At 41.9% G+C, this 18,818-nt stretch overlaps 1 protein-coding gene across 3 annotated transcripts in view; it reads right to left on the bottom strand.

The window, feature by feature from the left end:
- The window catches only part of PDE4B (phosphodiesterase 4B), a 593,994-nt gene that overhangs the window by 49,835 nt on the left and 525,341 nt on the right, over nt 1-18,818 (bottom strand). The window lies entirely within an intron of this gene.

The following is an 18,818-nucleotide window of genomic DNA, read 5'->3' as shown; positions in this document are numbered from 1 at the left end:
AGTAAATCACACACAGCTGAAAAAGGATATTGGTTTTGACATTTCATAGACCAGGATGCTCCTACTAACTCAAAATTCAGTGGAACATATTGGTGTCTGGCCCAGCTGTTTACAGACCCTGACTCTGCCATTTGTTTATTAGCACTGTGACCTTAGACAGGGTAAGGAGCCTGATTGTGCCTCTGTGTCTTTACCTGTAAAACAGGAAGAGAACACAAACTAGCTATGAGAATTAAGTGAAACAAGGCATGCCGAGGCTTTGATACACAGCTTAGTACCTGTCAGGAACTTCTTCCTGCACCCCACCCCATACAAGCCTCTCCCTGGTCCTGGCCACTTTCCTGAGGGTAGATAGCCATATGTTTGGTGGCTGAGTTGGTAGAGTTGTGCTCTGGCCCTGGGCATTGGAGGGGAGGGGGGGTCACATATAAAGTGGCCACGAAATCCTACAGTGTGCCTCTGGCTGCATGACCTCAGATAGGGAACTGGCTCTTGGTTAGGTTAGAGTTTGTTGGGTTTCACTTCTAAAATATAGAACTTGCCTGATGTATCATTCTGCTTTTACCCAATGCATATTGACGCACCAGATCAGTGGACCTTTAGACATGGAGAATTGTATAAGAAAGCCATTTGTTCATTCATTTATTCCACAAGATATACGTTGAGTGTCTACTACGTGCCAAGCCTGCTGATGCCAGGTGCTGGGACCACAGCAACGAAGAAGACTCGGTCCACTGAACTGAATGATTACATGGGAAACCCCTTTCCCATCTTCAAAATGGTCAGTCTGTGAAGATGGGTGCCTTCTCGTGTTCCTCCCCTGCCTTTGCTCCCCATCCCAAGCTTATACTGTAACTTTGTGAAAATTAGAAAAATGTGCTCTCTCTCGGCAGACATAGCCCTTGGGCAGAAAGCTTGGGAAGTGACGCAAGGGTTGAATTTCAGCTCCCCTCACCACCTAGCTAAGTACCTTTGATCAGTACCCAAACTACACAATGACCTTTTGCAATGGCCCAGTGGCACATGGCACAGTCGGGGCAACCTAGCCTGAAGCTTCGCGTGGTCACAGCAAAACCTGCACTTTTAGCCTCAAAATAATGTAAACTGTTGATGTTGAAAGGAAAGCATCCCAAGACCTTTCCTCGCTCTTAATTTGTGACTATCATCAAATAACTGAAATAACATTAAATAAACCTCCATAAAATAACAAAAAAAATTAATTTGGTAGACTAATTGTTATCTTTAAATGCAGTTTTTGTTTTTGTAGACACAATTTCTAAAGCAAGGGCTCCCTTGGGGAAACTATTAAAGCAGATCTTGATGGAGAAAATTAAAAAACAACTCTTCCGATTCTTGGAAGTAAGAAGTGTATATGAATTGGACTCTACATCCAGCTAATAACTAGCTTTTTCCACAAGCTTCTAGCCCTGTAGGTGTCCTCCCTAGATTCAGTGGGCCTCGAGGTTAGCAGGCTTATTCCACTCCTTCGTTCCTCCTCAAAGTGCAATAAGTATTTGTTAAAATGTAAAATTGTTTCATACATATGGAAATCAGCCTCTCTTTATTTAAAGGAGTTAGGTTGGGGCTGTGAGCGTATTTATTTAGTGATCTTGGTTATATGATGTTTTTTCCCTGACAGTTAGCAATAGCTTTTCTTTTCATTGTAAGTTATTAAGTCCAAAGGTATATATTTTCTTTTGATCACTCTTTGGTAAATGAAATGCACCTGTGTTAGAGTGCAACTTTTCCAGAAGGCTGTTGTTTTAACCTTGAGTAAAACATTCTTAGAACAAATCCCAGGAACTGGAGAACACTCATACACTCTGTAACACAGTTCTTCCAAAGGCCACCTGTAAGCCCCAAATGGCCTTTCTTCAGGCAGGACTTTGTTAATGTGTCTTTATAAATATGAGGAACTTTGCAATTGCACATGACAGGGATTTCACTCTGGGTGGATTCACGGAAGAAGAGGTTCACTGCCCTCAAGGGAAATAACAGTGAAAGGAGGTCATTTTGATGCTGATCTCCTTAGCAAACTCCTGTAAGACTACAAGTTAAAAAAAACCCTCCAATCACAGCTAGCTTTGGTATATACAACTTGACAGTTTACCAAGCACTTTCACTTGTGGATCTCATTTTTTCCTTGAAAAATAAACCCCATGAGATAGAAATTATTATTATTATGACATACATTTTCCATTATGCATGTTAGAAATGTGAGGCCTAGAGATGTTTAATGATTTGCTCAGTCATCTGATGAGAGACAGAGAAAGAGAGAGAGAGAGATGAGAGGTGAAGAGGAGGGAGGGAGAGAGGGGGAAGGGGAAGAGAGGGAGGAGGAAGAAGAACCAAAGTTCTCTGATTCTGAATTCCATGATCTTTTTTGCTAAGCCATGGGGCCTGTTATAAACAAATGGTCCAACTTTCTCTTTCTTTCACCCAGGCAAGATTGGACAAGGTGAAACTGTCTTTGATGTACCAGCGTCATAGCCCTATTCCCTTTCAGTGTCCTTACCCTTGCCAAACTCTGCTCTCCAGAAGGACTCTGACTTTGGCATTACTTACTAATGAGAGTCTGTACTCATTCAGTTAATAACATGTACCACAAATGTGAAAGGGTGCCCAAGGAACTTAATTGTCCACCTGTGTTGGTGTTACAGGGCAATGCCACAAGAAGGCAATCAGACATGGAGGTCAGTCGGTGCCAAGTTATTTTTCTAATACATTAAATATATACAAGAAATATTTAAGAAGAATATAGAGTAGTGGTTAAAAGCTTGGTCTCTGGAACTACAGTGTCTGGGTTTATATTCCATCGCCTAATCTTAGAGAAGTTACTTAACTTCTCTCTGCCTCAGTTTCCTCACCCATGTAATGAAAATAATAATGGTATCTATATAATGGGTTGTAGTCTTAATGAATAAATGTAAAATGCTTAAGACAGTCCATGGTATAATATAAGTGCCAGATAAATGTCGGCTATTGTTTGTTGAATATGAGACAACAAATATCTATTTAATGAGTGGATTTGTTTTTGAGTGCCTCTTATATTGTAGGCTCAGCATGAAACTCCAAGGGTACAACGGTAAATTCTATGGACATAGTTTTTGCTTACTTGAAGCCTATATTCTAGCAGGAAGAGACAAATAATTATACAAAAACTTATTTAATTACAATTGGAAAAGGAGCTGCTGCTAATTTTAGAGTGCCCTAAGAATTTATCCCAGGGATCACAGAGGACTCAAAAGTCTAAGAAGTAGGATGTGATAAAAAGTTCAGGGAAGGCCTAACTTGGAAAGTTATGAGATTTGACGGAATAAGAATTAGGTGCAAAGAGGAAGGAAAGCATACCAGACAGGAAGAACATCAGGGTGCATTCCACGGACTAAGATCTGTCCATGTGTCAGGAACACACCGAGAGAAAAAGACTGGTGTGAGAAGTTCAGATCAGGCCCTACACAGCCATGGGAGGCCATGGAGAGGAGCTTGGAGTGGCCTAGCCAAATCTGCATTTAAAAAAGATCACGCTCCCTGGTGGTCCAGTGGCTAAGACTCCGAGCTCCCAATGCAGGGGACCTGGGTTCCATCCCTGGTCAGGGAAATAGATCCCACATGCCAACTAAAGATCCCGCATGCCTCAACTAAAAATCCTGCATGCTGCAACGAAGATCACACGTGCTGCAACTAAGACCCAGGGCAGCCAAATAAATAAATAGAGAAATAAATAAAAATCTTGAAAAAAAAAAGATCACTCTCCATGCAATCTAGAGAATGAACTTGAAGGCAGGAATGGCCGCAAGGAGGCTATCTAAATAGTATTTAAAAACTCAGGATACGGAGGAAGACAGATAAGTTTGATTTCTGGCTCTGTCATTTATTTTATTAGCAGTGCAAACTTGGGCAAGTTGCTTAATTTTCTCTAAGTCTTAATTTCCTCATTTCTAAAATTAGGGGATGTATATATTTCCGGTGGGGTTGTTATGAGAATTAAGTAAAATAATCCACATAAAAGTACTTAGCCCAGTACACAGCACCTAGTAAGTATTTATGCCAGTTGCTAGCAGCATTATTACTTATTTTATTGCTTTAACCTATGCAGGAAGTAGTGATGGCTAGAATTACATTGTAGCAATGCAGATGGAGAGAGGTAAATGCATTTGAGATATTTATGAGTTGAAACCGTATCGTCCCTAGGACAGTGGTATTTGGTTGGTGACCAAAACTCTCAGTCATCTCAGCTTTTCAGGTCAGAATGTGATTTCTGTCAGTGTGCTTTAACTTTATTCCACTTCCAGCACTAGTCCAACTCATAAGAGTGCAATGAGAAATCAGAGACCAATGAATTAATTTACAGAGAGCAATAATTTATGGTAAGCTTTTCATGTCATCTAGTCATTACACGTTCCTCAACATGGGAGACCAAATTCTTATCATAAGATTGCTTGGCAAGCATCAAATCAGAGCAGGGGACTTAGGTGGATGGTTTTAATCTGCTTTACTCAAGCCTGATACACTTAGCTCAAGTGTTTCCATTGGCCTGAAGTGCCCTTCCCAACTTTGTCCACCTGGTTAACTCTTATCTTTTAGGATTCAGCCTAGAGTTATCTCCTCTACAAAGCCTTCCAAATATTCTGAGGTTGGATTAAGCTCCCTTCCTCTCAGCTCCCACAACAACTGTGTTCAGGCCTCTTATTTCCAACTGACCATGTCACTGGAATTCTTTCTCTTCGTTTATTTTACCCATGACTTCTTGAGAGCAAGGAACATATCTTTTTGGCTGGTCTTTAATGTAGCACAGTATCTACTTACCTAGTAGAAGCTCAAAAAAATATTGTTTCAACTGCTGACTTGCCCAACGTATCAGTAGATGGGATATCCACTACCCAAAGGAATGGCGTCTTGGCTACTGAACAGTGTTGGAGAAGCAATATCGGGAATTCCTGTTCTTGGTTCTTTTTTTACTACTCTCCAAATAAACCACCTTCTTTTTGCTGATTTATTCAGTGTTACCACAATTAATAAGCTCTCTATTTCTTTTGCATTCATGTCTTGATTTGATTTCTAGCTGGCTCATTTTAACAGAGGGGATATTCTGTCTCCCAAGGGGACTTTTGCAAAATCACACGCAGAATTTGTTATTTAACTCTCACAGAATAGCTGCAGGTGTCTGTGCACTAAGCAATACTAGAATTCCAAATTGATTCTGACAGTTGTCATACAAAAGATACAAGTAAAGTTCAGAGGCAGCACAGACAGATCTTAAAGACATGGGGGAAAGGGCGATCAGGAGAGACTTGGAGGCCAAGTAAAGAAGAATAGGTAGAATTTTGAGAGATGGAAAAACTGAGGTGAGGCAATGAGTAGCATGAATAAAGGTATGAAATTAGAAACATGCCACACCATTCAGTCCTGTTTGGAAGAATAAGCATAATAGTCCTATTTGATTAGAACACTGGGTGTCAGCAAGGGTGCAGATTGGAATACATTTGCAAAAGTAGCATGGTCAGGGCCCGATACTGGAGAGTGTTTTATGCTAGACCAAGGAATCTGACTTTACCTGGCAGACACTGGGGAGCCACTGAAAACTGTTCAACGGAAGGATGACACACACAGTGGTTTATAAATATCTTAATATTGTTATACAGTTGTTTAATGTTTTGCAGTTATAGATCTCTTCCATATGTATAATCTTTTTAAATCATCATCGTGCCTTGTGAGAAATGTTTTACTGTCTCTATTTTATACAGGAAGAGACTGAAGTTTAGGGAGTTTAAGCATTTCACTCCAAATCCCATAACTGATAAATGCAGAACCCGAAGACCTGAGCCTGGGCTTTCTGCCTCAAGTTCCGTGCTCTTGCTATTACAGTGAAGCCTATAAGATGAATAATTGATCTGATAGATGTGAGTTGTAAGGATAATAGGATGGAGTAGAAAATAAGCACCTGGTAAATTATTATTATCAGGGATTATTATTTGCAGAAAAAGTTAGCCGCTAAGAAGTAATGAGGTCCCAAACTGAGTGGGATCAGGGGGAATTGAAGGGTTATATATACCTTAAATTTCTCTTTACTTGTAGAGTGAAAGTTGTCAAAGGAATTTCAAGACTCAATGGAGAGCAGAAGAAAAGGTGTTTGCCATTGGGTATGAGCATGGTAAGCGGGGAGAAGAGGGGTAGAAATTTCCTGTCACTCAAAACGTTATGGGCTGAAATCTCTTTCCCTTACCTATAGGAAAGCGTCTCCACCTAGTGCTCTCCTGGGTGATGTCTCCGATCACACAGGACTTGGGGTGCTTCACCATGTGAGAACGTCATCGCATTTGACAGTCAAGAGTTTGCCAAGAGCCAAACGTACTACATACAGTCTTTTCCAGTTGACAAAGCATTTTCAAGTGTGCTCATTTTCTTCTACAAACAAAGCCATGAACGTTCTCTCCATTTTTATAGATGAGATCATTGAGGCTCGTCAAGGTAAGGGGACTTTCTTTAGAATCTGGAATTTCTGCATTGGACAGTATGATAGTTATTAATCATGTGTGGCTACTGAGCAGTTAAAATGTGGTTGGAGATGTGCTGCAGGTGTAACATACACACTGGACTTCACAGACTTTATATAGAAAAATGATGTAAAATATCTCTGAAAAGTTTTACATTTGACATGTTGAAATTATAATATTTTGGATAGAGTGAACTGAGTAAAATGCATTATTAAAACAAATTGCACCTGTTTCTTTTTATGTGTTTACTAGAAAATTTTAAATTTCCTATGGGTTTTGCATTACATGACAATTGGACATCACTGTTCTAGACCATAAAGCTATTGCTATTGACGTGAATACTCCAAAGCCAACATTCATTCTGCCCACACACTCACTTTAGAAGAGGTGGTAATAAGGAAAATAATTGGAGTTATTATTTATCCATTACCAAAGTTTCTAAGCACTTTACATGCATGAACTAATTTAATCTTCATCAAAATTTCATGACCTGAGTATTATTTTATATATAGTAGATCATTTTATTTTGCAGATGAGAAACAGAGAAACTCAGGAGCTCTCTGAGAGCCACAGATTTAGTGGCGTCAGAATTCAGACTTAGCCAGTCTGCCTCCAGTGCCATTAGGAAGGCTTTAGTGGCTGCCTCTGTTGGGTAAGTCCCAAGGAGACATTCGGATGGATTTCACTTTATTGTTGACCTACTATAACTCAGGCAGCATGTGAGAGACTTTAGATATTATCTCATTTAATCTTTGCAACAACTCCATTAAGTAGTTATTATTCCCATTTTATAGGTGAGTAAACTGAGGCTTGGAGTGATTGCACAACCTGCCCAAAGTCACACGAGGTACATGGTGGAACTCAGTTTATAATCCGGCCTGAATCTGAAGTTGATACTCCATCACTATGCTGGTCTGTGAAAGAGCTACACCTGAATCTCCTGGGGGTGCTTCCCAGGCAAACCCCAAGGTACTGAAGCAGTCTCTCTGGGGTGGGCTCTGGGAATTTGTTCTTCTTAGAATGGCTTTGGGTGGCCCTCATCCTCAGCCAGAAGTTTGGTGATAACTACCCTCTCTGAGTCTTTCATTTTCCTGGGAGTCCCACCTCTTCAGTCTCTCCCGGGAGCTGATGAAAAATTGAAAAAAAAAGGAAAAGGAAAGAAACAAACAAAAACAGTATTTCCCTTAGGCAGCTTCAGTGGGGCTGACCCTTCATCTCAGCAGCGTCCCTGCTTCTTTCAAATCTTGTCACCATCTGCCCTAAAATGTGGACTGAAATGATTTAATTAAGCAGAGATAAAACAGCCAGTCCTCCTGAAGACATCCTTAGAAACATCTAAGCAGTTCAGGGCTGTGTCTGAGATGAGAGAGGCAGGGATTTAGGGAGTGTAGAGGTGGGATGGGAGGAAGGAACATAGCGGCAGACCCACAGACTCTCAAGGTGATTTATGGGGTCCTGGATGATTCACTAAGAACCACTGGATGTGAATGAAAGCACAGAATGAATAAAACCAAGTGACTCTTGGGGGTGGGGTTGTGTGTGTGTGTCCCCACGTGCACGAGCGTGCACTCACGTGCACATGTGGTAGGAAGGTTATGTTTTTGGCAGCCTTGTTTGCGCATAGACAAGCAATTGCTTTATGTGACAGATTCAGAACTTCTGACTAGCACACAAATATAAAATTAGGTCCTAGGTTTCATGGCAACCCAACTCAACACAGTAGCAAACAAGAATTGTTTGAGAATGTGAGAAAGAAGCCAACATTGTGTATGTCACAGCTAGCTTGCCTTCCTTTGACCAATTTCTCCTAATTTAGCAGGACTTCCGTTCCTGCCCTAATTTCCCCTGGTTTGTAAACTACGTCACTTAACTGAACTCAGCTCCAGACTTTAGAAAAACAAAATTTTGTATTTCAGCAATGGTTTTCTTGGCATTTCTGCCTCTAAAGAATTTTACTTGATTCTGATTTTTCCTTTTCACCCTTGAAAGATTGTAGCTATCAGTTGTGTTTCCCTGTTTCTCCTTTTCTAATGGAGTGTCTAACGCAGTATAATGCAGTGTCTGTTAAATGTGATTAAAGATTTCAGTGTTTGGTAAAAACCAATATTTACCAGGGAAATCCCGCCAACATAAATGTGCAGCCGAGGTAGAAAATATTGGCTCCATCTCCCCCGGACACACACATACAAACAAGAACTGTAAATGTTTTGCATGTCACTTCTGACATTTCTGGCCTCTTTTTTTGCCAGTTTCACACATGTATCCATTTAACACAGATTCTGAAGTCTTAAAACTGGAATAATCTAGATAATAGACCCCAATAGTCATTTTTAAAGTCGTTTTCTTATTAGCTGAGGTTTTTTGTTGCTTGTTTTGTTTCTGCTCTGGTGGTTCTTCTAGCATTTATCACACGCCGTCACGTAATTTGTTTAGAGGTTGCCTTGGATTATGAGAGTTAATACTATTTGAAATAGTAAACAAGGGAATAGTGATCTTTTCCAAAGCAGATTATACTACAAAACTTATTTGCAGAAACATCAACAGACATTTTGAGATTAAGTCAGTCTTGTTTGAGTGATTGCTTTAATTTAGCAAACATTTACTGAATTGAATTTATTCACTGATTGAATTTATTGAATGAATGAAATACTGCTACACTCTGAATGAATTTCAAATAGTTGTAGTTTGGATTCGAAATTATTTCTCTGAAACTGAATAAGCCCGGGCAGCCAGCAGACAGAAGGCCCCAGCTGGCACCTGGCAGCCACAGCCTCAGGAGGAAGACTGGAGAGGGTGGAGACTGAGTGAGTTTCACGTGGCCAAAGCTCAGGACCGACCCCTCAGTAAAAACTTTAAACTGCAGTTCCTATACCACACTTCCTCTTAGTACAGAGGGCTGGGTCTGAGACGAGGGAGAGGGAATGACTCATCTGCAAAAGAGGCCACTGAGATTGCTAATGGCAAACCCTGAGCAGTGCCTGGTAAACAGCAAGCACTTAATAAATGCTTACCTTATAAACAAGTAAAATGAAATCCAATAACCTACTATAACTTATGGGTTCAGTGTGGAATGTTCTGATCAAGATTTAGGAGCAAGAACAATTTCTATGTCTAGTCGTCATGATAAAATCCCTTTGGTTACTTTCTCTGACTCCAAATGCTCAAGTGCTTACGAATCAAAAACTGAAGGACCATGGGAAGGATGGATAAGGATAATGGTAGTCAGAGCAACCATTAATTGAGAGTCTGCCTGAACAAAATCTCTCTAATCTTCGAGACAACCTTGTGAGGTAGATTGCGTTATCATTAACGCATAGATGACAGAACAGGTGGGAAAGGAAATGGTGAATGAGGCTGGAAAGGTGGCCTGGGTGTCTGGGCTCAATAGCAGGCCCCGGTCCGGGGTACAAAAGAAGCAAAAGACAAGTCGTTGCTGTCCTCTAGGAATGTGTGATCCGAGAGGAGAGAGGAGCGGGAATGCTCAGGCACAAAAGGCAAACAGCAAGGGCGCACTGTGGGCTGCGGGCTGGATCGTCTGAGGACCGGGGGCAGCAAAGGCACGCTTGGGCTTTGAACAGAGCAGGGGCTTATTAATACATGCTTGTGGAAGTGCACTGAACTTAATTGAATTAGGAACCAAATAACGGTAACCTAGGTGGAAAAACATGGAATCCAAAACGAAATGCAAAGCAGCAGGGAGATAAGTCTTACTGAACAGAGACTGTTGAAGAAAAATGGTTAGAGAGAGCGGGGCCAGATTGTGAAGTGCAGGAGTCTGGACTCGATGGACGTCCGAGCAGCAAGGAGCTACTGGAGGTTCTGGTCGAGGGGTGAGGCATGAGGAAAGAGGGAATTTAGGACAACGCAGCCAACAGGAGTGTGTAAGATGCCTCTCAATGGGAAGCAGCTAGAGTTAGGGGTCCCAGGAAGACCCAACTGTGGGGATCTAAGCTGAAAACAATGCAGGCTAGGGCTTCCCTGGTGGCGCAGTGGTTGAGAGTCCGCCTGCCGACGCAGGGGACGCGGGTTCATGCCCCGGTCCGGGAGGATCCCACGTGCCGCGGAGCGGCTGGGCCCGTGAGCCATGGCCGCTGAGCTTGCACGTCCGGAGCCTGTGCTCCGCAACGGGAGAGGCCACAACAGTGAGAGGCCCGGGTACCGCAAAAAAAAAAACCAAACAAACAAACAAAAAAAACAATGCAGGCTAGAACGGGTGGTGACAATAGGATAAAAGAGAGAAGTTCTAAATAAGGTCTGGAAGGAAACAAATATATACCAATTCATGACAGGGCAAACAATATACCATTCTCCGTAAGAGATGACCAGGAAGAGGAAGGTGTGCAAAACTGTCACCACGGTTTCTAGCCTTGGAGTGGACAGAGCAGAGCCATTGACACATATGAAGGAGCTGGGAGAGGAGGGGGAAATGGTAATTTGGACTCCCTAGAGTTTGGTGTGATTCCCATATGGTTACAAGGACTTGGGGTGGGTCTCTAGTAAGTGGACTGAGCTCCAGGCATGGATTGCTGGTGAGGATTATGAGCTGGGGATCGTGAGAACACACTGCCTGGCCATGACTCTCCAGGGCATGTGTCTATCTTCTGATTGGTTCCTGGAGAAAGTCAATAACAAATATAAGATCCCACCCACAGCCCGCCCACACATTATCTCACCAACTTGAGTGATTTCCAGCTCTGCAGGGCACAAGCCCAATGCAAGAGATTTCTCTCTTCTCAGCATCTGCAAGGTACAAGGCCGAATCCTCTGTGGAAAGGACCCCTAAAGCTGGAAGCGGCCCAAGAGACCAATCATATTTAAACCAACTCCTTGGTTCATAGGTGATAAGACTGAGGCCAGGAGAAAGGAATGGATATCTCCAAGATCATACAGCCATTCCCTCCATGAAACAGCAGGGACCAGTTTTGAATTTTTACAGAACCTGTTGTTGCCACTTCACTGTGCCTCAACTCTGACTGGCAACATTTAAAGTACCACTCAATTAAACTGGTATTTGTGGACACATAATAGATGTCAGTCTCCATGATAGACACAGAGGATACCAGAAGGGTAAATAGAGCAATCACTGCCGTTGAGGCACTCACAGTCCAGAAAAGACTGTTTGAGAATAGGAGTAATTGCTTTTCCTTGGGTAGGAGTGATAGGGAAGGCTTCCTGGAGGAAGTTATGCCTTAGCAGGGTTTTAAAGGATGAATAGGAGTTTTCTCAGCAAGAAATAGGAAAAGAAGGTAAAAGTATTTTATAAGCAAATGGAACAGCGTGTATCAAAGTAAAGAGATGATACAGTAGAATGCTTGGTGTTACTATTAAGGGTTTAGTAGTTTCATGGCAATTGAGGGTAGAGAAGAAACAGCAGGAGAGGCAGACAGAGCACTGTTAGGAATTTTAAAAGTATGTGTGTTGGGGGTGGGGGAGTGAAAAACATGAGGAAGACATCCACAAAGTCCCTAGGTGATATTCCTTAGAGTTATAGTTATAATCAGAAATATATAGAGAGTTAGAGAGCAAAAGTCAGTAAACTCTTTCAAAAAGACCAGATAGTAATTATTCTAGGCTTGTGAGCCCCATGGTCTGAGCTGCAAATATTCAACTCTGCCATTTAAGCATGAAAACAGCCACAGATAATACAGAAACAAATGCAAGTGACTGTGTTCCAATGAACCTTTATTTTCAAAAACAAGTGTGTGGCCCAAGGGCCATGTTTGCCAATCACTACTACAGAGACATCCTGAGATCCTGACATCACTCTCAATACCTGTGGTAGACAGAACAAAGGCTTCCCAAAGAGGTCTACATCCTAATCCTTGCAACCTGTGAATATATTATGCTACACGGCCAAGGAGGAATAAGGTAGTAGATGGGAATATGGCCGCTCATGAGCTAATCTTAAAATAAAAATATTATTTTAGATTATCTAGGTGGGCCCTATATACAAGGGTCCTTAAATGTGGACGTGGAAGACAGATGAGTCAGTGTCCGAATGATGGAATGTGAGAAATATTCAACTGGCTATCGCTGCCTTTGAATGTGGAAGATGGCCAGAAGCCAAGGAAGGCAGGCAGCCTCTAGAAGCTGGAAAACGCAGGAAAATGGATTTTCCCCTAGAGACTCCAGAAAGTAACACAGCCTTGCCAGAACCTTGATCTCTGTTGTTTTAAGCCCCAAAGTTTGTGTAATTTCTTACAAGGGCCATAGATAATTAATACAATGCTCACGTGAGCTAAACCTTCTAAACATCGAGGCGAACTCTCCGGCCTCCAGAGGAAAGAACTCAGGTTTAACATCCATTTAAGTGCCTCATTTAAATGCAAAGGGTAGGTGAAAGAAATCTGGATTTGGATGTGGGGAAATTAGGCCATGCTTCAGGGAGTGTCTAGAAAAAGGACCTGCTTTGACACTGAACAGGCTTTACAGCTCCCTGATGGAGTAGAGGGGGCACTGAAACAAAATTTCCCATGATGTGTGTTTCTCAGGGGGCTCCCAGACCTATACACTTGGGGATTTAGAGAACTGTGTGCGTGAGGGTGCAGATGAAAGTCCCAGAGCAGGTCCTGTAGGCAGGCTCAGAGTGGGGAAGTGGGCCGTCAGACATCAGCGCCTGACTTTCTCTTCCACCCGCAGCAGGCTACCCTCTGCCCTCTGCTGTGCCACTGTAATGTTTACGTCACAGGGAATACACTTTGCTGCCCTAACATGTGTGTTACAAGGGAAACGAGAACGTGAAGCTGGTGGCATTTGACAAAGGAGGCGGCGTTCCAAAGATGAGCTTGGGCAGTCCTGGCAGGCACATGCTGTCAGGGGTCATGTCAGAGACAGCCACCGCCGCTGGGCACTCACAGAGGTAGGTCGGTTGAGGTCAAGGGCCTCTGCCCAAGAGTCCTCTCAAACTACCATCCGTGGCCAGAGGCGGAGGCCATGGGTTGCAACCTCCCTTCCACACTGTAAACATCCTGAAAGCAAAGACTTCCTCACAGCAGCTAACTCAGTGCCTTCCACTCCAGAGCCAGGCGTCACTGCCCAGTGGCTAACTGATTATTAGTAAAATCGAGGAGACGGTGAAGGCAGATCTTGTCATAACAATAACAGTTCTCACAATAAATTTGGAAAGTACATTTCAATGTACAAAACATCCTCACATACAGTGTCTCAAATGATCCTCTTAAGGCTGCTAGGAAGCGAGTATTAGCAAACACATTTTGCTGAGAAGGAGAATGAGTTTCATAGGCATTAAGAGACTAGATTAACACTCCACAGCTCGCAACTGGAAGAGCTGGGCCTGAACCCAGGTCTTTGGTGTCTTAGATTGGGAGTTCATCTGCATCTTACAACTTCTCCTCCTTTCCTCCCTTCTCTTCGTCCCTCCCTTCTGGAAACACTGAGTATCTATTCTGTACCAGACAACACTGTTCACGGTCCCACAGATATAAAGTTAACTAAGAAAGTTCTGGACCTGAGGAAGATCATAGTTTGGCAGGGGAGCCAGACATGTCAATGTGCAAACTATGATCCAACCTAAGACTAAGACCTTTACTGAGTCCTCTATGTACTGTGCACGGTACGACTAACGTTCAGCATCTTATGATGTAGGTATCATCTTCCCCACTTTACAGGTAAGGAAACGTAGCTTTACAGTCATTAAGTATCTCGTAAGTTGCAGCCAGGATCCCCATTCTCTCCTGATTCCTCATCTCACACTCTCAGCCACTCTACGATGCTATGCCACCATAAGCACTAGCACAGAGCTCTACACTGGGGCAGTGAAAGAGCAGGGGAAAGATGGGTTGACCGTCCTGCAAAATTAGAGAAGCAGAAAAAAAGATGGGTTGACCGCCCCTAGAAAGTGGGGCATGTGCATATAACGCAGCAGAGAGGAATGAACCAGGTCATTTAAAGATGATGTTTAAGTTTGACCCCTGATTCTAAAAACTGAACATGAGAAGAGAGTATCCCACAAATCTGATGCCATTTAAAAATATTTTTCTGAGTAACTATTAGGTGCAAAGCATTGCCCAGGGATTCCATGAGGAATCAGATTCAGGCCCAACTCTTAAGGAGATAATCCTGTACTTGTACTGAGAGAGTAGAGGTGAAGCCATCTTCTGAGGTCACTCTGGGGTAGAAGGAAAAGTTCTGAACTGGGAACTGGGAGATCTGGACTCCAGTCCCAGTTTTATCACCAGTTCACCTCAGTCTCTCAGTTCCATTTCTGCAGCTTTGAAATCCAGTGTTGGAACAGATAATGTCTAGGGCCTCTTTTAGCTCTGATATTTTATTATTCTGTTTGGTTAAGGAAGTAGAGGAAAAGAGCTTACGTGTCACAGAGGACTGGAAAGGGAGAGAGTAGTTCACCTCATCAGAAGCCATCCCACAGGAGGTGCCTTTGGCACCCCAATCCTGCAGGTGCCCAGCAGCCGTATGGTGTGAGCTGCCAGGGTCCCCGCCTGTTTTCCACTCTCAAACTTGCAAGGGATGCCCTAAATAATGAAACCACAGACAGGTACTCCAAGAGGTCAATGTTTTTCAGATGCCTTGCACATCCACAGCACTAAGTGGCTGCTTGAAGCTATTATACCATTATTATTGTTGTGGTTAGAGAATTACGGTAATTAACACTATTTACTGGGAGCATTCTATGCACAAGGTGCCACGAGGGGCGCTTTGCTGACAGTTACCTCCTCCTCTTGCCAAATGTAAGCAGTGTTACTGTTTCTACTCTAGAGATGAATCTGTGGCTGGAGAAGGTTAAATAACCTGCCTGAAGCCACACAGCTACCAGTCTGGGGCAGAGCCTGTACTCTTACGCAGTACTCTCACTCTAACCCCAATCCTAATCCTAACTCTAACCATAATCCTACTATTCTCCTGCTCAATTTTGCTACAATCTGCGATGCTTCCAATCCGGGTATCCTTCCTTCAGTTTAACCTGCCATGAGCAACTGCAAAGGAGGTTAAATGGCCGGTACGAATCATACCATAATCTTACCTTACAGTTTGCAAAGTGCTTTCTCATAAATCCATCATCTGATTCTCATGTCAGCCAGAGAGTGAGATGGAGCATTATTTCTATTTTATAGAAGAAGAAACTGAGTATCAAGGGAAGTGAGTCACCTGGAGGTTTCTTAAACCCTCTTGCCATGCTAATCATGTACTCATCTAAATCTCTGACCACTCTGGGACATTAATTTTCAGAACATTGTCTCATGTGTCTTAAAATGTATCCGGTTACTTATATTTGCATTGCAGCATGGCTAACATAGGGCCTTCCCAAAGAGATATTACCAAATGGCAACTGGTGTTTCCTTAAATCTTCTTCCAGGACTCAGTGTAAGTGATTCCCAAATAACTAAGAATAGTTCAGTGAATGCTAAAGTTCCAAACCCTCACAATAATACAATTTGTTTTCTTTCAAAATGCCAGTACATTCATTGAACCCCATCCTCTTTACTGACTTGACAGTATCTATGTAAACTTCACAGGACATTTTGAACCTTCTTTTCTGAATGTAAGGCTGTATGTAGTGCTATGAAGTAGATCATGAAGAACTGTCTTATAAATTTTCTACAAACTATGCCTAAATGCAATTTTAACATAGCTTTGTATACATCAGAAACATATCCATCAAGTCTTCCCAACTATAGACCCAAAGAAAGCACATAGAAAAGAAATTTAAATAATCTTTTGTTTCTCTGTCTCACATAATCAGACTCTCTTACCGCTAGAGAAGGTGGTACTATTTGCAAGGTTGTGTGGTGGTTAAATCAATCAGAGCAATTGCCACATGAAACGACAGGGATGAATCTCACAAACTTAAATGTCGAGCAAAAGAAATCAAATATTCAAAAGCACATAAAAATATGATTCAATTTATATAAAGTTCAAAAGAGGGAAAAATGAGTCTATGATGTTAGAGGTCAAGAGAGTGGTTACCTTGAGGGGGATTGTGACTGGGAGGGCACTTGAGGGGGGCTTTCATGGGGCTGGCAATGATGTATTTCTTGTTTCAGGTTCTGACTACGTGGTTGTGTTCGTTTTATAAAAATTCACTGACTTCTACACTTGTGATTTGTGTGCTTTTCTCTCCGCACGCTATATTTCAATAAAACGTTTCTGGAAAAAAATCAATTAACTCTAGCTTCTTGGGCCTTGACATCTGTAACTAGCATCTTGTTGCTTCTGTCACTTCTGTTTCCCTTTGGAGCTTCTCAGTGGGAAGTGTTCCACCTTTAATTCTGAAATACCTCTACTAAGCTCAACCTTCTTACCTGCCTAATTTTGTAATTTTTTCATGGCTACTGGAGGGCAGAGCCAACGTGGTTTGAAGAAGAAAAGGTTCTACCATTTACAGGTTTGAGTCCTTAAGCAATTGCTTGTTCAATGTGACTTTGAGGGTCTCTACCTGGGTAACTGGGGTCATAATGGCTGCTTCATAAGGTTATGATTACTCGTCATGAGGATTACATGAAACAATGTGTGCAAATGCCATCAGAAATCCTAGCATAAAGGTGCTCTTGGAAACCTGATTTTTGCCCTTTACTCCTCCCCACATTGCCCATTCTGCTTGGATCTTCATCTAACATGAATCCCATCAACACTAGTATATAAAACAATAATATTCCCCACTACCTGGGAATTCCTGGGAAACCCCCATTGTCCATATTTTCTCTTCTGCTGCCATAGTTGAAAAGCATCAATACTAGGTTAATTACATCTACCACAAATGACCAAGTCTAACCTCAGCAGGGCTCTTAGTGCAGTTTTATCATCTCCCTACTGATTCCTCATAGGTGTATATGAAAACATTCCCACTGCTCACAAATTCCCATTTCCATGTCTATCCTCTCACTTTTACCAAAGATCCAATTTCCTACTTCACTGGTAAGATAAAGGTCAATTTGAATTCTACCAACTTCACCCCTTTCATGCCTCAGGAGGCTTCTTTGTCTCCACTTTTACCTATCCATTTTAGTGTCTCTCCTCACTTTGTTTTGTTTTTTTCTCCTTCACTCTAGTTTTTTTTTTTTTAAAGACCTTGATAATTTCGGTTATACCCTCACCCATTTACACCTTTAACAACTTGTTCTCCATGACCTTCACTGTTTCTACTACACACTCATTTATGTTTTGCCCATCCTACAACCTAAAAGCTTTTCTTTAGGCCCTGCTTCAACATTATCACATCATTCTTCTTTTATTGCCACCTTCCAGAGAAATAATTTTAAATTCTAGTTCCACTTCTTCACCAGCCCATCAACCTTCAATATCTGTAGTCTTGCTTCTGCTCCCTCCATTCAATGGCAACTGCTTTCTCTCTCTCTTTCTCTCAAAACCCAGGGGCCTCCTGAATGTGAAACTTAGTGGGCACTTCCTATTTATTTTATTTTTTAGAGGGTACTTCTTAGTATCCATTGACATCTGTCACACTTGACTTAGTGACTCTAATCTCTCCTTTGGCAGCTTCATTTACTTCCATGTCTTTATATGTCATTTTCATTTTGATAGCTCCCAAATCATTGTCCCTGATCTGTTACTGAAATGCCACATCTACGTTTCCAGCTGACTAGTGCATCTTACCACATCATTATTCTACTTCTACAAATTCAAACTCATCATAAAATAGATCATTTTATGAAATAAGCATTGTTCAAGGCATCTGATTTCCCCAACTGGCTATTCCACTAACTTGCAGAGTGATCATAGACAAGTCATTTACTCTCGCTGGATTTTCTTCTACACGGAACAAAGGGATTGGGCATAATCATAATGACTTCAATAGCTGTGAAATTCTATAATGCTATGTTTAAAAAGATAAAGCCATAATCTTCTTCCCACCTACAATCTGCCCTTTTCCCTGACTTCCATATTTTTTATTAATGGTATCCACATTCCCATAGTTATCTAAACTTAAAATCTCTGCTTTATCTTCCATGCTTCCTGTTTTTTCTCAGTTTCTACAACCTACCAGTTGGCAGGCTCAGTGGATTCTACCTCAAAAATATCGATTGCATCCAGTCCCATCTTTCCCTTTCTCTCATTATAAATTATAGTCAAGCCCTCATTTAACCAACCAGGGCTATTGCAGTCACTTTCTCACTGGTCTCCATGTTTTATAGCGTCAAAAGATTGATTTTCTTCATACGTGACTCATTACATCAAGTGCCAGATGAAAAATCTTTAATGACCCCCAGGACCTTTCTAATACATCCAAATACCTTTATTTGGTGTTCAGGGTTCTTTCTAACCCAGGTCCAGCATCACGTACTCTTCTCCTTTACTCAAATCTCAGCTGCAAACACAGGGATGGAT

The sequence above is a fragment of the Aethalodelphis obliquidens genome, unplaced genomic scaffold, assembly GCF_003676395.1.
Source record: "Aethalodelphis obliquidens isolate GAN/ISIS:26980383/991018 unplaced genomic scaffold, ASM367639v1 scaffold13, whole genome shotgun sequence".
In the NCBI taxonomy this organism is placed as follows: domain Eukaryota; kingdom Metazoa; phylum Chordata; class Mammalia; order Artiodactyla; family Delphinidae; genus Aethalodelphis; species Aethalodelphis obliquidens.
The sequence above is the reverse complement of the archived record's forward strand: the minus strand, read 5'-3'. Positions and strand labels throughout refer to the sequence as shown.